Source organism: Balaenoptera physalus, assembly GCF_965194825.1.
Source record: "Balaenoptera physalus genome assembly, chromosome: 8".
NCBI lineage: Eukaryota > Metazoa > Chordata > Mammalia > Artiodactyla > Balaenopteridae > Balaenoptera > Balaenoptera physalus.
In genome coordinates, this window is record NC_138887.1 from 55,078,340 (window position 1) to 55,102,044 (window position 23,705).

Below are 23,705 nucleotides of genomic sequence, written 5' to 3' on the forward strand. Positions count from 1 at the left end.
TTATAGAGTTAGCATTTGATATCAATATAACTTTTCTGGGATAAGAGGATCCGAGGTCAGTTTGGTCAGCGGCACTTTAGCAATTACCAGAAGCTCTTATGTTCATTTTACTTTCTGCAGTGAGAAACCTATGTGATAGATTGTTTCATATGCTTCCTCAACTGAACCAATGCACCTAAGTTTCATAGGGCAAATTGAATAGGCATATGTTATTTTGGTTGAGGAGAAATAAGGAAAGTGGGATCTAAGAACTGGTTCCCTTCAATTATTTTAATAACAACTTTCTTAAGAATATTGGTTATATTAACAGTGCTACCCTCCTTTGCTGGGAAATAACCATATAGCAAAATAAGTTTATTTTTTCATGTTGAAGCTGGTAATTAAAGTCCTGGAAAAACAAACAGAAGTTTTCATCAGCTACATAAAGTATTAGTAGATTACATCTTGAGCGGGAAATACAATTAGTCATCACCAAGGGTAGAATCACTGGGGAGTTAGAATGAACATTTTCTTTGATGGGATATTTTGAAAGAACTCTTGGCTATCTAAAAAGAAATATAACAATAGTTTCTGGTTAAATATCTGTATACTCTTTGAAAATAAAATTTAATTAGCCAAATTCAATATTTTAGCTAATTAATATTTGTTAGGTCTTTCGCTAGATTTAAATCCAAGGTAGCTTTTTCCTGGAATGATATTGTATTTGCTCTTCTATAATTTATGTTCACAGTTATTTCATTTCATATTATTATAAGGGCATCTTGAACTAGCAGAAACTAAAGCAAAGTACGAAGTCAGTGTAATTTTGATATATTGTTAACATATATATCTCTCATTACTTATAGCACAGTTTTAATGTTTCAGTATTTCCAAAAAATTATATTAAAGTAATTTCTGCACTCTTGAAATTTTAAAATTGTATTAGACAAAACTCATGTCATGCATTATAGAGACCATTTATATTTTGTTAGGCAGTTTATAATTTCTGTGTATTTCTAGGTGAGCATAAATGTAATACATAAACCCAGGGCAAAGTCGGAACCAAATTCTGTATCCTTGCATCTCATACCCAGATTGTATGAATATGTGTATGTGTGTATGACTGTGTGAAATTCTAATGAAATTTTAAGCCCTGGAAAATACTGGAAAACAACCCCAATATTTATCCATGGTAATGATGCTAAAACTATAATATGTAACATTTTCCAGTGTGCATTTACATGTGTTCCCCTTCCCAAACACACATGAACACACGCATATACAAACTCAAGAAGTTTAAGGGTCTAGAAGCAAATATTTATGGACTTTAGGCTTCCACTATAGTTTACTAATTGAAAACAACGAAGTTTAATAGAAAATCACACTATTTTTTTATATGTGTTAAGCATATTTGCAACTTTGAACCTGCTGTGCTTTCCAGCATTATTAGCAAAACCAACATCTGCCATGCCTTCAAAGGAACTCTTAAAAATCAAAACTTTACAACTGTACTTAAAACAATCTATACAAAACAGGTGATTCTGAAAAAATGTCTATAAATAGTGTGAATTACTTAGCTTCAGTTACTTTTGATTGTTCACCAAGCAATGTGGTAGTAAGTATAATACTGCCTACTTTCAGTTAATATCACCAAAATAGATTAATCAATCTAACTTTAGTTTTTATGCAGATAATATACAGTATAAATATGTAAGTATTTTATATTCAAATTAATTAATTTTATAAAAAATCAAAATTATATCAAAAAGGAAGGGAGTGATTCGGGGGTAGTGATTTTACAAGGTTTTGAATCATATTAGATTCTTGTAAAATTGTAAATATTTTATTATAGCTACAAGATCATAAAATACCTGTTGTCAAATTATGTCTGTCTGTATGCCTGGCTCTGCAGAATGATACACAAGTATTATGTTAATATGCTAGAAATTAAATACAGAGTAATGTCGTACCTACCCTAACTCTAGAATTATATTACACTTTTTTCTTGATATTTCTATCGTCATGTTTTCTGAAAGAAAAAAAGTTACTTTATTATTCATCTCTGTGTTACTGGATGATGACTTTTTAGCATTTGCTTTAGAATTTAAAATACAGTCTTTGGATATGGATGATTATAGGACAGTATTGAAGAAATTAAGGGCCTCCAATCTATGGAATTTAAAAAGTACCATTTTCAGTCTTTTTCTTGGAGTGGTAGATTAATTTTAGGTGTGAACATTTTTAAACGATGACTTGAGATAAAAAAACTGCTAAGTACCATTGACCTACATGAGTGTTCTCAAATGATTACACTCAAAAGTCAAGAGCAGCAACTCGTTTAGAATCAAGGCACTTTATTGTGGAAAGTCAGCAATGGATGGAAGGAAGAATGCAAATAAATACTGAAATAGTTCCCATTTCTCCGTAAATATCTTTATTTATAGTTGATTTGAAAAGGAAAAGCATCAAATGTAATACATGACACTGCTAAAACTTTCATTTGGGTTAAAAAGCCTTTACCAAGTATTTAAAATTTTGATCTTTGTTTACAGTAATTATCAATGGAAACCATTATGTTGGCACACAGTAAGCTGATCGCCACTAATAAACTGAAAAACATATTTTAAACATTACCTTGTTTGTCTGTGTTTGAAAACATAGACCCTTCATCACAGCGTTGGAATTTATAATAACATAATTTTTATTATAAGACCTAAACAGTCTTAAGAAATTAATTTTAAACAAAAACAAAATCACAGTAGGGACAATCCATCCCCTTAGAATCAGAGAAACTTGAGAGACTAATTCTATATTTAGTAGAAGAATTAACTTTTTTTTTTTAAGAAATAACCTATGTGTGAATTAATAGCTGAATTATGTAAAAAAAATATCCCCACATATAAACCTATTGCATGTATTTAGCCTAGTAATGGTGCCAGTTTTATTCATTTACTATATTAAAATATATATATGCTGGGAAATTTCATTAATTTACTGTATTAAAAATGGCAGCCAGAAACACACAAAAAAATGTGACGGCTTTTTAGATTTTCATTTCAAATGAAAATAAACAACATAATACAATAATATATTTTAGTTTTAGGCTGTGTTATAATATATTTTAGTTTTAGACTGTGTTCACTTCAGTAATTTATTTTTAAAATTTAAGAGTGAGGTTTTTTTCCCAAGAATTGCTATAATTATTACAAACATTTACGAGTGATAAATGATAAGGGTGAAAAGATATTAGCAAATAAAATACACACAGGAATTCCTTAACTAGTATTTGTTGACTTAATAGTTGTGGATGATTTATCTCTCTTTTTTTTGTATTTTTGCCATGTTGTTTTTTATAATAATAAAAAATTTTGTGAGGAAAATATATTAGCAAGTGAAGTAAGACTATCAGGAGTAGAATTCTTTCCCACTTGATTGTAATCATAAAATAAGAAGGATTAATTATTGAGTGGCCAGCTAAATTACATTTCCTGGATTATTGTATTGGTGACTGATTTCAATGGTTTCATTAAAAAAAAAAAAAAAAAAAAAGATAAAACACAAACCAAAACCAAAGTCCACAAACTAGAAATTGTATTAGATATGATGTGTTTACTATTTTTCATATTTAAACAGCAAAACACATTTTATTGTCACAACTTATTTCTCTCATGTGTTTTAGTCATTAATATGGTTTAGTTATCAATAATAAGCTTTTTGTAAAGTTTATAAAGAAAATCAAACACTAACATTTTTCCTATTTTTGTTATGATACTTTTATGATTATTTATTGGAATAGCTGTATCAAACTGAAACCCCCAAATAGAGATGGAGTAACACAATAAAGAAAAATGAGTTACAACACTCTCGCATTCTCCACACTACTTCTAAATCATAGTCATCGGTGAGGTTCAAAATTCAACTGGAGGAAACCTTGTAGAATATTTTATTACTCTCGTGAAGTAAAACTTAAAATAGTAAAGGTCATTTTAGATCCCAGGCTTCAATTTGCATTACCTGTGTAGAGGCAGAAGTAACTTAAATTGGATCCCCTTTCCTCTAATGATTTTCTACTTACATTACAAAAATGTAAGGAATTTATTTTCCCTTTAAGGAATTGTGTTAGATAGTATTTTCTGATACAAAGTAATAAATAATATATCTATTAATCCATTTGTATAAATTTCAGATGTTTTTTCATACTTCAGAGTAAATATTTCTTTTTAAAACCTTTTGAAATACTTCTTACTAAATTAACTGAGAATTACTTGGTAAAAATATACCTTCGTTTGGAATTGATTGGGTCAATTATTAATATTCCTTTATATTTGGAATTTTAAATATACAATTAAAGTCCCCTTATCCATGAAACCTTTATTTATAATGTCACATTTTCCACAGCAATATAATATTTCTGAATTTAACGTGTTACTGCCTGCAAATTTGGTACTTTTTTTGGTACCAAATTTGGTACTTTGGGTAATTTTTGGTACAAATTTGGAATATTGATTTTCATAGGGCTCTGAAATTATTTTATGATATGCTTTTTGATCTCTTCCATGTGCATATGAATAAGAAAAATCAGGTGAAATCTGTATTAATAAGTACACATTTTTGGAAGGGGTTTGTATGGGGAAAATTCTTTCAAAAATAATTACTTTGCTCTCTACACTATGTAGATTTAAAAATTAATAAATTTAATCTTCAGTTTATCTGATATTATACGTATGTTACTTTTCAAAGTTAGCATTTCCTTAAAAGTTTAATACTTCTAAAATATTTGTGTATTTTGGTGACTTAATTCTTATATCCTTGGAGTTTTTAGTTTTATTGCAAATATAAGTTTAGTAGGTAGTAGTAACTCGTAGTAGTGAAAATGTTAGGGTTTTGTTTAAAGATTTAAATTCAGAAATCATTGCTCTTCAAAATTTCATAGAATCAATTCGATTAGAATGTTTCAAATGTATTGGGTTGGGCAAAAAGTTCGTTCGGGTAAGATGTTACAGAAAAACCCGAATGAACTTTTTGGCCAAGCCAATATTTAAATATCCTAGTGTTTGTTTTCATAAGCCTTCTTTCTAAGATGTTATAGGTATGTTTCTTGAAGCTAGGTAGACTGTATTGGTTTAAATTGTGAATATAAGGTGTTTATTTTTTATAGTTTTTAGTCCCTACTGTATTTTAATAGAAAGGTTAATGGTATAAAAAAACAGTGAAGGTGCTGAATTAACTAGGACATGCAGCTACACTTAAAGCACACTGTATACATATAGCTGATTCACTTTGTTATGCAGCAGAAACTAACACAACATTGTAAAGAAATTATACTCCAGTAAAGGTGTTAAAACAATAAAATACAATAAACATTAAAAAATAATTATTTATATAAATGTATATATACACTAACAGATAGAATTTCAAATTTAATTTCTTCGTAACAGATCATCTGAACTAAAGTATCCACATTAGAGATGATAATACGATGTTAAATGTTCTAGTTACAAAATAAAATATTAAGTTTGAAGCATATACGGCTGTGTGGAGAGTCCAGCAGGCTGAAGTTGATAATCAGTGCTAGTCATAAAATCAAATCTGCCAACTCCTTGCAGTTTCTGTTTTCTTTTGTTTTTCTCTCCACACATTTCAAGAGATTTTATAATGCTGCAAGAAAAAAAAAAAATCCCAGTTATCTTACATGACTGTGGGCAAGAAAATGATTAAGATGAAGTCATCTCTCTCTCAGGCTCTGTGGAAACCTAGAGGAGAGTCCAGCTTGGGTTGGTGGATGCCAGTAGAATTTTAAAGGCCTAGAGTTTTGCTCTTTGAAAATATAGCCTTAAAGCTTTGCCAGAAATAACACCCAAATAAAAACTTATTTTTGCAAATGATAGTTATTTGCAAGTGTAGTGGTGAAATATATTCGGTGTCTGTATAGGCGGCTTCTTACAACTTTCTGGACTGCACAGGAAACTTTTGAATGAGTATTCTTAGCCTCCTGAAAAACTAGCAAACTAAACTGAGATGTATTCTTATTCGTTTAAAAAAATGTATAAAATGGCCAATGACTCTTATCAAATAAACAATGAATACCAAGTAAATTTCACAAAAGATTGATTTTATTTTGTTAGTTAAAATACACAGCTCAGGAAAATAGAATTGTGCCGTCAAAAACTTACTGGGAACTAAATTGATAAATAGTAGCTTTGATTTTGTAGGATGCCAGTAATTTAGCAAATGGCTTTCACATTTTAAGAACCATCCAAAGAGAGCTTTACTCCCAACTGGATACATTGACTTTTAAGTGATATCTCTCTTATTTAATATTTTCAAAAGTAAAATGAGTTTTCAGTATTTTTAATGTCTTTAACAATGAAAATCTCCCCAACTACAGGCTACATTTACTTTGGTTTTTTTTCCTTATTTGTAGTATAAATGGGTCTGGATGCATTCAACCAGAGACTATCTACATGTAAACTACTAAGAAAGACTGAAATGACAGGAAAACCAGAGGTTAGGCACCCAAATTTAGGGGCCTGCTGCCACACACATTTCCAGGATTACTATCTTTTGAACATTTACCTTCAAAATTCAGGGACTTGTGGAGGCCTTTTCTTCCAGAATTATTCTTTGTTCCTAGAAGTAGAGCACCCCATTTTTTCTTGGATACCCAGGTGTTTGGGAAAATAAGAAGAAACAGCAATGCTATTTTTTTTTTTTGCATTTTTAGTCAGTTCATAGATCACAAAGGGTTTATCTTATTTCTTTTTAATCCTATTAGACAAGAAAATAGGTGGCACACCCATAGCAATAACTGAAGAGAGGTTGATGGTGACTATTTAATGGCGGGCAGTGTGTCGAGAAGCAACAGGATGGGGAATCACTCAGGGCCCGCCCACAATTGGAAAACATTAGCGCCTGTAAACCTGACAAAATAGAGGGAGCTTTTACACGAATCTGGAATCCAGTAAGAGCAGCAGGACAGAAGCCTTCCAGCAAAGTTGGGACTTCGGGTGGAAGATTGCAGCTAATCTCAAATATCATGCAGTAGCCTCTCTTCATGCCTTCCCATCTCCTTCTGTTGCCTCCTATTGGCCAGATATAATCAGAATATAGAGAAGCAGATCGCAGAGGTCTCGGTGGATAAAATCCATAGAAGTCAACCTAAAGGAATGCAGGCCATAGAAGAGAAATGTCAAGAGTTGATCTGGGAGAACACAACAGATCCTTCTGTCTCTTCTAACTATGGTTTAACTTCTCTGTAGTGTAGTTTCCTAAAAATTAAAGTGAGTCAGTAAACATAAAGTACTTAAAACAATGTCTGGCTCAGTAAGTGTTGTTATTTTTATCTTCTGTCAATGTAGGTGCAATTATGTTGTGGATATACACCATCTGAAAACAATCTCTGTCTTACGTTGCCTGTTTATTTGTATCTCACTGCTAATATTACTGTAGGAAATGTTGCTTGCCTGAGATTGCTATTTAAAATAATCTGCAACTGTCCCTAGAATTATGTCGCATGCCATTTTCCTGAAATGTAGGATGAGTTTTAGACCAAGCTGAGTAAGAGACTCAAGTTTCCTTCACTTAATAACCCTTAAGATTCCCATTCTTTCCTCCTTTTTGTTTGGACATCTCCTAACCTTTCTCAAATGTCTCCTGCCACTTCTCCATCAAACACCTGTTTTCAAGAGGAATGTATAAAGGGGTATTTAGTCAAGAGGGAACAGAACTTAAACCAGAGGGTTTTAAATATGAAAATAAAATATCAGGTCTCTCTTGCTGTTGCTAACTAGGAAGTTGGACTTGACATTTTTCTGCTGTGTTATAAAGGTCATTGCTGAGAGAATTTACATATTATAGACCTTTGTTTTTTTTGATGGTTCCATTTGGAGACCCTCATGAATGGTAAATATGCAAATGCTACAAAAAACTAAAAATGTATTATATCTCACATAAAATGCATAAAAACAGTTTTGTAATGGTGATAAGTTAGTTTTTCAAAGGAAATGATTATTTATTTGTTTGTGTATTTACTTATATTTAATAAATTCCTGAGAATTATTGCTTAGGTTGAGGCAATAGAGAACAAAACCCGCCCAAGTTGTAAGTCCTGGGTGATTGGCTAGTTTCATTCTATTCAGCTTACTCACCTCTCCTATGCCCACAGTTTAATGTGGCAAATTCAGAAATGTATTTCAGACAGATTTTAGATTATTATATGTGATGGTCTGTGGCAGTTGCTTTTGAATAAATAGCAGAATCAAATACTATATTAAAATTCTAAATGTCAAGAGCTAACTCTTTCAAAGCTCTTAGATTGACAGCAATTTAATCCCTAAAATGAGAGAGTTTTAAAGGACTATTGATTACTTCTCTGCTAGATAATGGGAGGGCTGAGAGGTGGTAGGGACAGGGGTACAGGAAGGAAACAAAACATTACATGTTCAGTAATACACAGAAGCGACAAGAAAGAGCCAACTTCATCAACTATTTCGTTCCTCTTGGGTTTCAAGGGTAGCCTTGATTTGTCAGTTTTCTAAATGACTTATAATCGATAATGTTTCAACAGATAATTAGAATCAGAATTATCAAGACACTAGAAGAGACCCAAGGCATCACGCAGTTCAATTAATGTATTTTCTAGATGAGAGAATGCACCCAGAGAAGTTGAGTAATGTCTGTGTACTCAGCCGAGTAGTACCAACTGAACTTCCATATCTTAACTTCAGCCTAGTGCCCTTAAAAGGAAAATCTCATATCATATTTTGAAACTTTAAGTTTTTAGTCTTCCCAATGAAAGTAAATTTCAGCTCATTTAAAATGTTGGCTACTGCTTTTGAGTGAATACAAATTTGGCAAAATGCTTTACCTGGGTGTAAACTACCTCTCTCTGAATCTGAATTTATGATGACCTCGGTCATTTTTCATTCTTGTTTTATAAATATGAACACTGTTATTCTTTCTTAGCTTCAGTTTTCTGATGACGTAGTTCTTGCTATGCGTTACCATTGTGCCTGCATATTTTTGACACCTTGTACGATAAACCATAGCATTTTAAAGTTTGATATATGGTAATGTGCAGATGGACTTTGCTATATGATATCTATAAGTAATAAGTATTTATATAAAGGGAATCATATTTTGGGTAGCCATTTGTGAACTGAAGAATCTGTCTCCTGTTTTAAAATGTTTAATGCAATACTAGTAGATTTTATTTAATTGGGCTTTACCTGTAACATATTTGCATTTTGTGTGCAATGTAATAAATAGCTACAAGGAGACACCAAGCAACTTTCCCTTGTCTCAAGTCTTAACTTTAACTCCATTTTAAAATAATTATTGATCTTATTTTTTAATTGAATGCAATCTTTTTTTTTGCCCAGAAGATACTACAAAATGTTAATGATTGACCATTTTTTGCCTTTGCTAACCAGATGTGCTGTTGTTTCTCCTCCTGTTCTGCTGACACCCATTTTCCCCATCATCTGTAAACACCAGACCCATGTGCTTCTCCCCAGTACAGTGAACCATATAACCTCTGGAACACTCTAACACCAACCTCTCATGGTAATTCCAGATCCTTAGTTCTTACTAGACCCTCGAAAACAAAATTAAACATAAAATATACAGTTGGTTCTTCCAAGAATTTTTTTCCTCTTTCGTCTAAACACAACTCTATTTCCAAAGTGATAAAAAATAATTCCTCTTCTACCTAGTTCATTTTAATTTAAAGTCAAAATCCCTTCACGTTAATGGTCTCAATTGATGATTTTCCACTCCTTTTCCACTAGACTTAAATTCAAAGTCAGTCATGCCGCCTCCATGTAGCTCCATGTAGCTCTCTCTTCCAAATATCTTTACTTCTGCTCATTCTTCCCTAATGAAATCCTACATTCAACATATAGTAATATTTCGACTTTGTCATTCCTCTTCTTGGAATTCTGCATTAAACTGAAAGTATTCTACACTGACAATATGAATGTTTAATTATAGGCTTTGATGCATATGCATGGAGTGGCTAATGGTCGTCAATGATATACCACTAGGTTTTACTTGTACTGCTTCTTGTGTGCAATTACTTTTTGTTTAATATCATTTATATCTAATTATGTTATATATTACATATAATTAAATATATAATATAATCTCATACATATTACATATATAATCTGATAGATATATTTAGAGCAGTTTTTTTCTGGCAAAGTCATCTTTCATTTAGTCTTTGGAATACAATGTGAAATGTTACTTTAAAACTGTGTTCTGATAATTCCTAATGTGGGTACCTAAATATATATAGTCATAATTGCATTCAAGAATTGTTCCCACAAGATTTTCTGCATCTTCCATTTGACAAGACATGCTACATATTACTTACTATCCAATTTCTTTTGCTAAAAATTTAGAGATATATATTAATGGGATTCCATCTACAATCTCCCAACTCAGTCATTAAAGGCTTTGTTGACCAGCTGGGACAGTTTTGTTGATATTGATTTTGCTTTTTTTTTTAACCAATATTTCCTCAATAAACTTGTTTATGTCTACCCCTTTTTAAAAAGTTTATTATTTTTAGAAAATTGTATAATCACATATAGTTGTAAGAAATAATACAGAGGGATCTCAATACCCTTTACTTAGTTTTCCCCAGTGTTAATGTTGTAATACAGTTATATAACCACGAACTGACATTGATAAAATCCACTAATCTTATTCAGATTTCACTAGTTCTACTGCACTCTTGTGTGTATGTGTGTATGTGTGTGTGTATTTAGCTGTATACTGCCTGCCAGATTTATTTTGTATTTTGATTCTGAAACCTGTAGTATCTTTTTCCAATATGTATTTATTATTTTCATTAATATACAGCTTGTGACACCTTCTCAGGTCAATACCACCCTAAGCTAATCACTGCATTTCTCTTACCACATTAATGTCTGTATTCTGCATAACAACACAGTTAAATTTGCTGTTTTATTTCACGTGTCTCTAGTCTTTGATTTGAATTACATGTATTCCCAAAGAAAAAGTCTATCTTCTTTTTCTTTTAATGTGGTATCCAGCATTAGAATAGGTGCATAGAAGTGCTTGGGAAATCCCATTTGTGGCATAGAAAATGATTCACTAATGTTGAATGAATTGTTTGTATCAGGGGTTTTCTGAGACTCTTGGTTCCAGGATTCTAGTAGTTGGGCAAATTCAGAAGATTGTTGGTCAATCCATAAGGGAGTTTAATGAATATTGACTTTAAGTAATTATCTGTATTTGTTTCTGAATGATTTTTATGGATGCTTTCTAAAGTGAAATACCTTTGATTACATGGCATATATTTACCATTTGTGAATTAATTGAGACAAAAATAAATACTCATTTATTAGAAACTTTATTATAAATCAGCGAAAATCATCTACATTTTAAAACGTAAGGTGCATATACTTTCAACAATTTAGTGATTGTTAAGCCCAGTTTCCCATTACCTAATGTATAGAAATGTCTCATTCCATTATTGAGGCGAGATTCTATGAACATTCTGTGCAGTTATGCTGTGAATTGTTGAGCTTTTGCACATTACATACAACCAAGTAATCATAGTATTTAAAATGTCTGTCTCACAAAGCCAAAAAATTAAATTAAACTTGAAATTATCAGGCAATTGGGGAAAATATGGAGTGTTGATCAATCAGTATTGTAGTGTTGGATAGTGGCACAAATGGTGATTTGAAAATGAAGATGGATAATTTTCAAATTTTTCAAGTACACTGAATTTTAAAAAAGAAATGAAAAATCCCTTTTCTGAGTGCCTTGATACAGTGATGCTGATTCCATCCATGATGCCTCAGCCTGTATCATTCTGCTTTAAGTATGACTGGTTAACCAGATTCAAACAATGGTATGTGATTAGAGAATGTGGATCCAAGACACTGACAAGTGACCACACGTGAGGTGGTCTGGCTAGTAAGGAAAGAGCAACGACAGTGAGAAGTGGGCAGGCTAAAAAAAATCATCTCACTTGTGGTTTTGAGCTTAGTCACACATCACATGAACTGTCTCATGAAAAGAAAGTTTGCAGTAAGTCTACTTATGCAAGTAAGTTAGCATTTATTTCTGTAAAAGAGGTAAAATTAATCCATATTGCAAAACATTTTGACAATTTTTTAAAAAATCTGTTATCCATGACTCTGATACTGATTCTATTTTAACAATTCCTTCAGCTCATAAAGAAAAATAACTTTCAGATTTTCCATGCTTCTGGACCTTTTCATTAACATGGTATCATGAGACTACTTTATTCAGACCAGTAACTCTCAACACTGATGTTACATTGGAATGATCTGGGCACTCTTAAAAAATTCTTGTGCCTCATAGAGTATGATTAAGTTAATCTAGAGCAGAGCTGGAATTTTTAAAACTTTATAATGGAAAATTATATCATTAAAAGAATAGAGATAATAGTATAATGAACCCTCAGGTGCCCATCATGTTCAATATAGATCAACACGTGGCAAATCTTAACTCATTTATACCATTCCATTCCTCCCTTACCTTGTCCCAATTACTTTGAAACAAATCTCAGATTTCTTGTTATTTCATCTGAACACTGATACTTTTATAAAGCTCTCAAGTGATTCTAATGTATAGCCAAGACAGAGAACTACCAATAGAATACTCTTGTTTCTAGGTTAAAAAGCTATGAGGGGCAGGGACTCTGTATTCTAAATCTTACCCTTTTCTGCCCATGGAGAGCAATGTTAGACCCGGTCGCTCAATAAAATATTACACATTTCCTAGAAATGGTCATTTGTATATCTCTGTTTATCACCAGTAGTCATAATACTCTCCTATGCTGTGTAGTATGGTAGCCGCTAGCCATATATGACTATTTAAATTTTAATTAATTAAAGTTAATTAAATTTAAAAACCAGTTCCTTTGTATCAGTAAACACATTCCAAATACTCACTAGCCACGTGTGGCTAATTGGCTAATGTATTGAACAGTGCAGATATAGAACATTTCAATCTGTTAGAAAGTCCACTTGAACAGTGCTTCTAGACAAAAAGACAAACTTTCTGACTCTTTGGCTATTGAAAGAGTCATCAAGGATGGGAACCTTCTCAAGTAGAGAAAGAGATAATGAGAATTCAAATACCACACAAAGCCAAATTCAGTTAAAAGTATAGCTGTAAAAGTTGAAAAATATCTGAAATTAAAATGTAAGGAGCATTACTTTGCTAAAAGATTTCTTGGATAAATGCTTGCTTTACTCAACCACATGTTTACTAAAATAAAATACATTCATGGTTTTGAAAAGGCCAAAGTGTACCTTAAAATAATGGTTAATTAAACATAATGTGTAATGTGGGATTTGGGCAGTTACCAAAATAAAAGCAAAATGAGAGATGTTAAAATTGTTGAATTATAAATGCAGAATTAAAACGAAGTAAATCACAACATAATGATGAATGTGAATGTAAAAAATAATAGAATTTTGGAAGTGGGAAGGCAAACAATGAAAACATATTCAAAAATGTAAGGTCAACTAGGGAGATTCTTCCAGGCCTCTTGAGGAATAGGGAGGAGAACATTTTTCTGGGAACGGGTGGGGAACATGCCAGGAATTAGGCTAGATTTTCCAGGGGGAAAGTATGAAAACTTAATAGAATCAGACAGTAGCAATTAATGACAAAGAATTATTAACTTTTAAAGCCTCTCAAAAGATTTGGTCTTTTATAGTCCCTGGTATGAATTCCAGAATTGCAAGTCAGGTAGCTGACAAACAGAAGAGTGTATTAGAGAAGATTTTTAACTTTGGGGGAAGAAAATGAGGATAAAATATTCATCTTGGCATTAGCAAAGAGCAAATGCAAGGAAAAGTGAAGTATAGGGAGTCTCACATCTGTCCTGTGAACCATCTGGGCCTGTTTGGCTGCAGCCATACATTACACAATTAAGCTGCCAACCGCAGAGTTTAGAATATGTGGGAAGCAGGACTATTCATCAGCGGATTCATTTTTAATAGAGATTAATTAGTAACTAATTGATGATTGAACTGCTGGCAATTTATGGGAGAAAAGGCAATATTAATACTACATATTAAGCAAAGATCTCACTGGATACTTTCATGTTAGAATTTATGAGTTGAGAGTGTATATTCATGTAGGAAAATGTAGAAAAAGTGTTAATGATTGTGTTCAGACTATCTTAGGAACACAAAAAATCCAAACGTATATATTATAGCACTGGGCCAAGCATACGTAAGTGTCCAGGCAACTCTCACTGTTTTTTGAGAGGTTTTGGAATAGAATCAGGCCAGACCAAATGTAATTTGTAATAAAGTGTTATTGGCAGTGTAGAAGAAGAGTAAAGAAAACATTTTAGTAGTTTTCAGTGAGCGAAATTTTGTATTGAAAATTTGCTCATAAGATGTTGGTGGCCATTGGTGTGTAAATGTGTGTATGTGATCATCTCTGTTACTAACGGCAATTGGTTTTTTACTATAGATGAATAAATCTTAGTTTTTGCCAGTTAAAAAAAAAAGGGTGCTTTTTCCATGGACCCAGTAATAGAGATAAGGGGTTATATTTTTATGAAAACCAGAGAGAAGAAAGAGTCTGCATTGGCAAAGCATCTCTATTTAACAAAGAGCATCGCTAATTAAAGAATGTTCGCTAAATGCAATAGAGTTGAATGGATGTTAGTACACAGTAGAAATAGGTGACTTCCAGATTGAATGGTTTTACCTTGACAACTCAGGTTGTGAGAAAACCAAACTAAACCAATAGGAAATTTAAATATGTTATTACAAGTGGGTGGAATAAAGAGGTTCCACAATTTAACTGTGTCCTGAAGAGGTGCTGAATGAGGGAGGGGCTGCTTCACAGAAGAGTCACAAGCAGAACTATTATTAAGGGATGTTCTTCATGAGGTAGTTGTGCTATTCTCAGTTCAGCTATAAATACCCTCACATTTTGTCTACCTTTCTCCTAATATTAGAAACAAAAACCGAAACACAGAAAGTTCTCATTTTACATTTTCTGATAGAATTATACTTCTTTTTGAACCACCTATTAACCTTAGGAAGCAGCATTAGTATTTTAGATAAAGCTGAAATCCTTACAAACAAGTAACTCAGAGAACGACTATCTAGATAAATGGTAATTAGTATCAAATTGTAGCCTATCCTCCCCCTGCCCCCATAAACACACAGGACACACACACCAATGCCATAGGTATTTCAGTAGCCTCATAATTCACAAACTCAGACATAACTCATTAAATGAGTACTCTGTGCAAGGGACTTGGTTCCATGATGTGGGTACACTGATACGAATAGAACACCTTGAGGTTTCTGGAGGGGTCCATAGCATAGTAGGGAAGGCAAAGATGGAAACAACTAGATGCAGCAATATAATAGAAGAAATAATAATGTAGCAAAGGTGATGAAAACATCCTGAGAAATCCAGGAAGGTTTCAGAAAGTGCATGACACCTCCCTCAATTCCTCTCATTTCTTACTTCTCCCTTCTGAAGCCATGAGTACCTAAAAATCTATTAAACTGTGGCCTGGATCAGATCACCCTTGGAGAAAAATATGAGTATCCTAGTTGACTATTGAAGATATGAAATGCAGAGTAGGTTTTGGGCTCCTGGGATCCTGCACAAAATCATGCACAAGAGTCCCTAGGACACTCATATCCATATCCTTAATCTTTATGATTTAAGCATTCATTTGTCTTATGCACCAAGGTTTGTGGGGCAGTAATTGATTGTACATAGCTAAATTTTGTAATTCAAAAATTTTATCCCCAGGTTATTATTTGCTAGAATCACAGTGAAAGGTAAAAGATGCTAGCTGGTTAAATATATATGCTGTATTATACTTGGAATGATACCGATGTTATCTTGATAAGGCAGGAGAGGATTAGGCCCATGGAGGACGTTGTGGAGTACATTTATAGGCATGACTGTGATGTTATTAGCTCTCCCATATTTCAAGGGCTGACTTTACTAGAATATTGTGAAACAAGTGAAATGACTTTTAGTCCTTCCTAGGTTTCCCTTCTTTAGTCTTCTTGGCATTTCTCTCCATCTTTATCTTGAGAGCTGTTAAGACTTTCCTGCAGACTATATTTAAGCACCTTCACAGAATGTTAGAACCGGAAGGGATTCTAGAATTTATCAAAACCGCTCTCTCAATCTTAAAGATGAGAAAATTGAGGCTCAGAGAGTGGCATCCCTAAAATAATGTATGCAGAGCTGGGGCTAATAACTTCCAATTCAGTAACTTTCTCTTATTTCTATAATCTGCTGTCTGAAAATTTCACCCCATTTATTTAATATTAAGATGTCAAATAGCTGCAATTTTTCTTGCTCAACTGTTCACTTTCTACAGTAAGGGTATTGATAGCATGTAAATCTACTTTCCTAGACTAGCAATATTATCATTTCATTACCACTGTCCACTTACTTTGAATGAATACTGAGTGTTAACTGATTTCTTTTACTTGAATCTGGAAGGGATAGAATTTCCTTTGATGGGATCTCAGTGTCTGCCTTGCTTAACATTTACTTCCTGGTAAAACTGGTCATTCGTTGAGGAGGAATAATTTGGGCCATTCTGGAGTTGATGTCTATTCTTCATATTTACTCTGAAAATTTAAACATTAACATATTTTATCAGTGATTAATATAAAAATTAAATCTATAGTGTTGTTATACTTGAAATTACTTCATGGCATTTGAGGGTTTCCCGGTATTGCAAGTGCTCTTTCTCAATTCCAGACATCTTAACTTGAATTTTTTTGTTTCATCACTTTTTGCTTTCAATATTCCTTCGGTTATCTTCCAAAACATATTCAGTGTTACCAGTTCATCAGGGTGCTTTTTTTTTCTCTTAGTTTAGGGTAATATTAGCTTTCTTTGCTCATTTTGTTTTCTCTAAGTTATTCTGGAAATGTATGTGGAAGAAGTTGTATCAGTTCACACATTTGACTATATTGAATCACATGGGTTTGATTTGCCAAAATGTATAACATTGTCTTGAACATTTAGAGTGTGCTTAGAAGAAAGCCTGAACTGTAAGAAAAGGTTTTTTTGTGGGTGATGTCCACTTAACTAATAAATCTGTCATCACTGACTGGTCTCCATTTCCTCGGAAATAAACAAATCACTATTAAGTTCTTTGAAGCAGGAGACTGCCAGGAAACACGAAAGTCACTTTTGCTTCTTCCTCCAAGATAAAGTATTTAATAAGTGGAAATGAGATGCAACAGAAGGAGCCATGGGGTCTTCACACCTGCTAGAAAGTCCAGCAGATCTCCACAGAGCAGGAATTCAAACAAACCTCAGACCTTAACGTTCAGCAAAAGTGCAGAGATGAAGCCAAGAATAAACTTTGGAAGGCCCTTGAAAACTTCTTAAGTTGAAAGCCTGAATTATGGAAACCTAGGAAATTTGAAGAGGAAAGGCCAGGAATCTGAGGCCTGTGGCCCCCAACTGAATTAGGCATATAGTTGTTTTATCTTTAGGTTATTTCATTTTCTACTTTAAGTCAAATGGCAATTGATCCTTACATAAGAACATTTATTAGAAAGGCAGAGTCTTGGTTAAGGAGTAAACGTCAAGTATCCATCACTGAGGGCTTTTTGTTTGTTTGCTTGCTTATTTCATTTCAGAGAATTCCACACCTATGTTTTATTTTTGTTCATCTCAATCAAAATAAATGGGTTTCTTTAAAGTAAATGCACATGTATTCTAGCCCGGAATTCAATAGGGAAATACAAAGTCAAGTAAGAGGCAGAACAAAAAAAGAAGCCAAATGTTAAAGCTCCTAGAAAGACCAAAAAGCAAATAAGGGCTTCCCTGGTGGCGCAGTGGTTGAGAATCTGCCTGCCGATGCAGGGGACACAGGTTCGAACCCTGGTCTGGGAAGATCCCACATGCCACGGAGCAACTAGGCCCGTGAGCCACAACTACGGAGCCTGTGCTCCGCAACAAGAGAGGCCGCAATAGTGAGAGGCCCGCGCACTGCGATGAAGAGTGGCCTCCGCTCGCTGCAACTAGAGAAAGCCCTCGCACAGAAACGAAGACCCAACGCACCCAAAAATAAATTAATTAATTAATTAATTTTTTAAAAAAAGGGTAAACATATATATTTTAAGAAAGAAAGCAAATAAGATACAAAGGAAATAAAAAAAGAAAACTCAAGTATATCTCCAAATTAAATTTAAAAGGGTGATACATTGCTATTTTTTTAAATTTTGTGTTCATCCTTTATTTTTAATTAAGGAATTTATTTGTCTCAGTAACAGAGCAAATTTCTCTTAACCCATTTCCTTTACATGTAGTTCTTAGCTCTGTGAGCACAAGTTACTGTGATTGATATTTGTTTTAACATCATAATGCTAAAAACAAAAACAAAAGCAAAACACACGATCCAAATTACAATTTTTGTGTGAACTAAAAACTTTTTTCATCTCAAGGTTGATAAACCTCTTAACTTAGGTGATAGACTGATACGTACATACATACATAGATTTCAAATAGATGATGTAGAAAGGACCTAGAGTGTAACTGGGGAGATCAAGACAGTAAAGTTGTTTTGTGTCTGCCAATAGCCCAGTGACTGGAATAATGCCATTACTGTACTCAGGCTTCTCACTGCCTGCTTTATACTAATCTGTCACTACTTTAAGGATGCCTGCACTGTGCAATTATTTATAATGGTTCTGCCTTCAAGAAACTTGCACATTTACTTTTTCTTTTAAAAATAAATTTAATGCTATGCCACCAGATATTTTAAAAATTGTTATAGAAATTTCTCTTGCTTGACATTAACAGATTTGGTGCCAAGATGAGAGTTCTTATTTCATTCCATCATTTTAAAATGGAATCTATTTATCACCTTATCATCAATAAATTTATAATTATATTGGTTTTCAGAGATTCTTGGTACTTTTAAACAAAATACAGTTTGTAGCTATGAAACAGTGTCATACCAGTATGCTCTGTGCAGCCTCAGTCATTGGGAACTGCAATAGGAAAGTTGATTTTCTATCCACAGGTTTGGCTTTGGTTACTTACAGATGTGGAAATGACCACTGTGTTAGTATATTTGAGTCTTGAGTAATTTACATCTCTCAATTATTTGATAAAAAGGTATAGAGGCCTTTTAATTCTAGGGCAGTATTGGTAATACCTTAGACTTTGACCTCCAGAACATGAAGAATTCATTGTATGTTAGGCTATTACTTTCTAATTATGGGAAACATTGATTGCTTTAACGGAACTGTGTTTTTACATTTTCATATGTAGGACATTAAATCATAAATCTCTTAGAATAGTTTCATTCTTTGTAAATCTCAGGATGAAATACAAATAAATTACCAAAAATACTCAGTCACTGCACTGTGTGGATATTAAAGAGGATGTGGAAAAATGTTGAAGGAATGGGGGCCTACTCCATTGTTCTAAGCCAAAAATATCAAAATTTGGCTTATAAGACTATGGAAACTAAAAGTCTGCTTATTCCTATAGGGGATTAATGCGTTACTCAACCTTGAAAATTTATATTGCCTGGCAACTACAAAATATGTTTAATTTCCAATCCTATCTTTATTCCTTTATTTTGAATCCAGTATCATTCTTAAGTTCGATCTGCTGACAGTTAAAATCTCTTCGGAATATTGTACAGATGATATTCTCCTCACGCTACAGGAGCCATTTGATATATCCACTTTATTGATTATAGAGTTGATTCAAGATTTATTTCTATATCTGCTTAATTGCTTTTAGTTTAAGAAAATGGAGAACTGAAAAACACTAAAAGTCAAACCTTTCCCTAAAGAACAAGTATTATGTATTTCATTAATATGGCACTGTTCCTTGAAGACCTCAAAGTTGATAAATATAGAATTCTCTAAATAATAGTCTTTGGTTGATTTTATTTTTCATTTTCAAAGGTAATCCAGAAGGCAGATAGCAGTAGTGGTGTTGATTTTCCACTCCAGATTTCCTTAGTCAACACCAGGAAAGACAATAAAGTTTAGTGGGGGGGAAACAGTGAGTGGTCTTGTCCTTTTTAATCCAGGGTGTAAGGATGGTCTTGCCTAAAATAAATATGAAATGGTTAACTGTGCAAAGTTCTAACTACAAAATTATTTTCTTTTACCCTATTGAACTTGACTCTTCCCATTGCGTAATGCTATCTCATATCATGTGATTAAATATACTTATGGTGGTAGTAGCACCTATATCTGCTACCCCAGCCAGTCATTATCTGTCACTGGAAAATTTGTCAGTTAGCTCAAGTGGATAGAGTGCTAATAATGCCAGAACCACAAGCTCAGGTTTTGTGACATTAGCTTCTTTTAGAGAATGACTTTCTTTCGTGGCTATAGAGCACTGCCCTAATCATCACCAGTCGTATAATAAATGCATTCTCTGTTACACAGGGAACTGTGTGTGTTTACTCAGCCGTAAATGGAAAACCCATTCAAGAAGGCCACTTTGAAACGGTTGATCATATTTTTAGGATGATTGATTTATCTCCCCAACCAGTCATTTATAATGTGCATATTGAGTGCCTCCTATTGGCAAAGTGCTGTACTTCTTAAAAAAAAAAAAAATGTGTGGTTGATTTAAAAAGCAAAAAGTGTCTAAAACTCAGGCCCCATATATTATGTAGGTGCCTATTTGACCAAGTCAATTTAATGAATGTGTTAATGTACTCATCAATTAAGAGCATAATTAAAATAATTTGAATATTCTCTCAAATCATGCTAATTTGCTTAGCTCTAAGATCTCAGCTGTAAGTTTGATAAGGAAAGAAAATAAACCGCTTACCAATAGTAAATTTATTTATGTATTTAGTTATCAAAGGCTATCAATTTTACATTCTGAACAACTGTTTAATATTTCCCTTAATCTAATTTCTTAGTTTAGAAATGCTATTTTTCACCTGTGTCATTACAAGAATACTTCTCCAGTTTATCCCAATGCTTCCTTCCTCATTTTTTAAATGCAAGTATGAACATTGATTTAAACATCCTTCAATGACCACTGACTATGTGTCAGCACAGTGCTAGAACTTTAAAGTGGGATTGGTTGTTTTCGAACCAGGGTGATTTCATCTCCGAGGTGACAGTTGGCAATATATAGAGACAGATACTTGTCGCAACTTGAACGTAGGTGAAATGCTATTGGAGTCTACTGGTTGGCGGCCAAGGATCCTACTAAACATCTTCCAATGCATAGGACAGTGCCCACAACAAAGAATTATCTGGTCCAAAAGTCAGTAGTGCCTAAAATGAGAAATCCTTGGGGTGAGGGTGGGGAAGGAGGGATGGAGAGACTCTAAAGAATAAGGTCAGGGCTTCCCTAGTGGCGCAGTGGTTGAGAATCTGCCTGCCAATGTAGGGGACACGGGTTCGCGACCTGGTCTGGGAGGATCCCACATGCCGCGGAGCAACTGGGCCGTGAGCGACAACTACTGAGCCTGCGCGTCTGGAGCCTGTGCTCCACAACAAGAGAGGCTGCGATAGTGAGAGGCCCGCGCGCCGCGATGAAGAGTGGCCCCCGCTTGCCGCAACTAGAGAAAGCCCTCGCACAGAAACGAAGACCCAACACAGCCAAAAATAAAATAAATAAATTAATTTAAAAAAAAAAAGAATAAGGTCAGTTTCTTGCTCTGAAGACACAACCATCTAATCCTACCCCGATTAAAACCCTCAGATTAATAATATGCTCCGTGTTGTTCACAGCCCACACTTTCTTACCCATGTTTTTTTCACCAATACTCTAGCATTCTCCATATGGGATCTTCAATCCCAGGAGAGCATTACTTTCCAAAGGGAAGGGCATTCAGTGCTAATTTGTGTTTATAAAACTTTGTTCTTGCTATTTCCTTTGTATGGAATACTCTTATTTCTACATCTACAGAAATTCCTCTCATTCTTTAAGACCCACCCCAGATGTCACTTCCTCCTTAAAGTCATCCTTAACTCACCCTAGAAAAGGTATGTAGTCCCTCCCTCTCAATAGTCTTGTAGCTTATTGTGCATACTTTATTTTTGAATGAGTCATCTGCATTAAAATTTTGTATTAACCTATATCTCCTAACCTTGATAGCAGAGATTGAGCCTTTACCTCCAAGTTCATAGGACAGTGTCGGAGACAGAGTTGCTGTTTTAAGTATTTGATAAAAGAATAAAATAAATACCTGAATCAACTGTAGAAAGAGAATGAAGGACCTAAATTGCACAAAACTTTTAAATATAAATAAACTTGATTCGCTTTACTCTCAAGTTTTAAAAATTCTGAATTTAGACATTAGTCATCCTTTGACATCTAACAGACATAAATATGAAATTTGCATTCCACACAGGAGAGTAAAACTCATTTCCTTTTCTCCTACTACTAATCCCTATACTTGAAAATAAACACATGGAAATTGCTTGCAAAAAAGACATAACTTTATGGTTTCTACACCACTCATTTTAAAATAACGTTGCATAGTTTATAAGTTTATACATTAAAAGTAAATTTGGGGGCTTCTTTTTCCAGAAAGATAGAATAAATGTACTTTTGTGGATTCCTTCCATTAAGTACAACTGAAAATACTGGACACTGTAGTAAAACAAACCTAAGATGATTCTGAAAGGTAGAGAAAGGAAGGCAGAATGGCTAGGGAATTTGACACGAGAAATGACATGGTGGTCAGGTCCCTGAGTTGGCTTTTGCCTTCTGTGTCCCAGACTTGGAGCTGAAGAAGACAGCAACCTCAAAACGCCAACAAACACAAACAAAAAAGCTCTGACAAAAGTCTGCTGTCTTTGGGCAAAGGTCCAGAAAAGGGGTAGCCTCACAGAGCAAAATACTTCAAGACAACAACTGCTCTACTCAAGCAAAACAACTTTTGCTCTATGAAAGCCCCTATTCAGAGGGTCAGGAATTAAAGACGAGTTAACTATTGATGAATCTCACCAAGTTGGATAATCTCCAGAGAATGATGGTGAGAAAAAAGTCAATCCCAAAGGTTATAAATATGTTGTATTATTCCATTTATATAACATACTTGAAAAGGAAAATTTACAGAAATAGAACAGATTAGCAGTTGCTAGAAATAAAGGGATGGAGCCCAGGGGGCACTGGCCTACAAAACAGTAGTATGAGGGATCTTTATGGTGATGGAAGTGTTCTGAATCTTGACTGTTTCAATGCCAACATCCTGACTGTGATATTGTGCTCTACTTTTGCAAGATTACCATTGGGTAAAACTCGTCAAAGAGTATGTGGAGTTTCCTTGTGTTATTTATGGCTGCATGTGAATCAACAATCATCTCAAAATTTAAAAGTTAATTTAATAAAAAATTATGATGGTTTAGTAGTTCTTTAGCATATCTTTATATAAAATAATATATATGTATTTAACTTTTTATATGGACCATTATATAGTTTATACTCATAGTGTATATTTTCTCTTCCAAAGAGAAGATGTTAGTGCTGCCTTCCAAATAGGAACTACTTCTTTTGGCTGAGAATAGAAGATCTGCTTACATGACTGGTGTTTACAAAAGATGTCACAACATATGTTCCATGCTTCTATGCCACATACATTTTGTTGAAAATATTGTAAATTACTTAGAGTATTCAGGGAACATGAGTAATTACAAAGGAGTTTTACACTTAGTGAAAAGCTTCTATAGGGGTAGCCTAAGAATACCCTGTTACAG

The 23,705-nt window shown here is 33.6% G+C and overlaps 1 protein-coding gene and 1 long non-coding RNA gene across 2 annotated transcripts in view; both read left to right on the forward strand.

The window, feature by feature from the left end:
• MEOX2 (mesenchyme homeobox 2) overlaps positions 1 to 23,705 on the forward strand; it is a 64,917-nt gene that overhangs the window by 2,291 nt on the left and 38,921 nt on the right. The gene's annotated exons all lie outside the window — the stretch shown is intronic.
• Positions 9,815 to 23,705, forward strand: part of LOC309665942 — a 29,553-nt gene continuing 15,662 nt past the window's right edge. Inside the window, exon 1 of the long non-coding RNA XR_014266796.1 lies at positions 9,815 to 21,989. This is a non-coding gene — a long non-coding RNA (uncharacterized lncRNA). The remainder of the gene's footprint in view (positions 21,990 to 23,705) is intronic.